The following is a 3,189-nucleotide window of genomic DNA, read 5'->3' as shown; positions in this document are numbered from 1 at the left end:
GTGGGAGGGGCTGTAAGTTACAAACGTTGACCTGTTTTTACATGTAGTAATGGTTACTGGGAAGTATACAGACGTTTTCAGGGGGATTGTTTGGTTTGGGGGGAGATTTGAATGGGGGGGGGGGTTACGTGGGAGGATATTTCCATAGAGGAACTTCTCATGGGGGAAGAGACTTTTAATGGAGGGGGCACATGATTTTCTAGCATTATTTAAAAAAACAATAAAAAATAAATACGAAAAAAAAATTCTACTGAAAGTGAGGAGCAGCATTAAAACTTAAAACGAACAGAAATTATTACGCATATGAGAGGTTTACCTCCTCGTAATACCTCGCTCTTTACGCTAAAGTATTTTTAGTAATTTCAACTATTTATTCTACGGTATTTGTGATTCAGGGGTCATTCTTAAGGAATTGGGAAAAAATTTAAGATTTAGTGTAAAGAGCGAGGTATCGACGAGGGATAAGCCCCCTCATATACGTAATAAAAACATACGAATACAGAAGTTCGCTACGTAAGTTAATTCGTAAGTTACGTATATTTTTTACCTATGAAAACGTTCGTAAAAAATTAAAAATTATAATTACTTTTTAAGTAATCAAAAATTGGAGGGCAACTAGACCTCCTCCCTTGCTCCTTTTTTCTCAAAATCTTTCGATTAAAACTATGAAAAAACCATTTTGCCCCAAAAAATTAATGTGCAAATTTCATTTTAATTATTTATGTGCGGAGAGCCAAGATCAAAACGTGCATTAATTCAAAAACGTCCAGAAATTAAACAAAAAAAAACAAAAGTTTTTTTAAATGCAAGTAAGGAGCGAGATTAAAACTTAAAACGAACAGAAATTACTCCGTATATGAAAGGGACTTTTCCTCCTCAACGCCCCGCTTTTTACGGTGAAGTTTTTGACTGTTTTAAAATGTAGAGTTAAGAGAAAGAGTTAAGAGAGACTTTAGCGTAAAGAGCGGGGCGTTGAGGAGGAAAAGCCCCTTTCATATACGGAGTAATTTCTATTTGTTTTAAGTTTTAATCTCGCTCCTTACTTTCATTAGAAAAAAAACTTTTGTTTTTTTTTTGTTTAATTTTAAAGAAAAGGACAAGAATATAACACTTTTTCCGTGAAAAAACGAGCTATTATACGCAAGCGTGCGCTACTGAAACGCTGGAAGGAAGCGCTACGTTTGTTCAAGGCTTAAGCACATGACGATTTTGTAACTTCTAGTCACAATTCTACTTCGTACCCTGCCTGAACATAGACAGTAGAATAGTACACAGCAGACATCCTGGCTTGTGCCTTTCACTACCAGATTGGATTTTATTTTAATGTCCGTTTCCTTTCATCTTTGTTTTTTGTATGGCGTCGCTGTTTTTTCATGTTTTGTTGAAGCTAATTTTTGTTTTGTTTTGTTTTTTAAATTCTTTTTTCCCCTGATGAAAAAGGCTTCTGGATATGATGTCAAAATATTCGCCCTTCCATTAGTAATTTTATACTAAAAAGTTTTTATATTTTTTTGTCTTGAAAAATTTGCCCGTTAATAATAGATTTTCGTTTCAATTCTGAATAGGAATGCAGTGTCAGGGGCCTCATTGTGGCGGAGGGGGCAGTTGCCCCCGTAATAATTTGAAGAGAAAAATTATTATATAACCCATGGCCCTTGACTATCCGGATATGGGCCCGTCTTGTCCCACCTCTAATAAAAAAATATGCAGATTCGTCCCTGTCAGTTTGGTCTAAGAAACTAATTATAAACACAAATATATTGTAGCGAAAACCCCTAAGCAGGAGGGGAGGAGCGTCAGATTCGTGAACTTGGATCCAAAATCTCCAGATGCTTACAATTGTTTCTCATGAATCTTATGTATGTTATATTTCTTCAAATTATTCTTTTTTGTCCCTTTTTGGTGTTGTACAACAGCACAACTTGCTTGAAGCTTGAATCTGCGAGATACTCTCGTAGAGTCCTTGCCCCTCCCAAAATGAGTAGGTCATATATAATGTAACCTAAATAATTACGAATACATGAGGGTAAACTATGTAACTCTAAATACTACACATAAAAGGAGTTCTCTGAAATTGGAAAGGGTCTTTGCTTGAAATACCCGGGTAGGATATTTTAATTAAAATCAAAAACATACATAAAGCAAAAGCCTACGACACGACTTTATCGTCAAGAGATATAAACGTTAATTATAACTTATTTGAAAAGATATTGATGCGGATCAACACATTAAAATTGATGTTATCTATTTAAAAAGGTTAAAAAAGAAAACACCCTTTCCGTGTTTTTTTTTATTCAAAATAAACGTTCAAGTTGAATTAACATATTCATAAAATAACTTTTCGAGGCCTTCCTACAAGTCTTCCGAGACAAGCGGAAGAAGTCGCTAATCACATTTATATGACCCTGTGTAAATAATAGTGATCTAAGAGAATATTAATGTTGGGATTGAAGCATTTTTATCGCAGCTTTGTGAATTATTCAAGGAGCAACAGACTCAAAAAACTATAGCCTACATAACATCGACAACAGAGGGTGGATATAGAAGTAAGTTGTTGTTTTTTGAAGAGAGGGGGGGGCTGATAAAAATTTGGCTCCCCATTAGTGTTTTTCACCCCGCCAGCCCTGTAGTCAGCGCAATTTTTTCATTCTCGTAGGCACCTGCCCCAAAAACCTTTCGATACGCCGCTGCTCGACTATGACCGCAACAAAAAAAGGCTAGTTTGTATCATTTCTCACGCTGGGCATAACTAGTAGGACAGTGGATCGAACTGCCCTCTAAGTATCTAATAAATGTAAATTATGGGCAAAAAAGTACGCAAATCTTGAAAATAACAAAAAAAAGACTTTAATGGTAAGTCTTTGGTAAAACAAAAAAAGACATTCTGTAAGTCTGTAAGTTGATCTGTGAGAAATAAACATTTGGAAAAAAGGTATTAGCTGAAACCTTAACAGTCCAAGACCTGTCAAGAAAGAAAAAAAAATACTTTAAAACTTTTTGGCCCCACTCTCCTCGTTTCAGAAACAAATGATTTTCTTCACTAAAGCTTAGGCTGTGGTTCTGTAATCAAGGCCATATTCAGTGGAGTTGCTGGGCTCTAACCCTCAGTCCTGAAATTTTTTCCGACTCGTAAGAAGTTGCAAATGCATGTAAAATAGAAAAGCGTTTTCTCCTTTTGTGTCCAGTTTA

Source organism: Artemia franciscana, chromosome 5, assembly GCF_032884065.1.
Source record: "Artemia franciscana chromosome 5, ASM3288406v1, whole genome shotgun sequence".
Classification (NCBI taxonomy): Eukaryota; Metazoa; Arthropoda; class Branchiopoda; order Anostraca; family Artemiidae; genus Artemia; species Artemia franciscana.
This window is presented reverse-complemented; position numbering follows the sequence as displayed.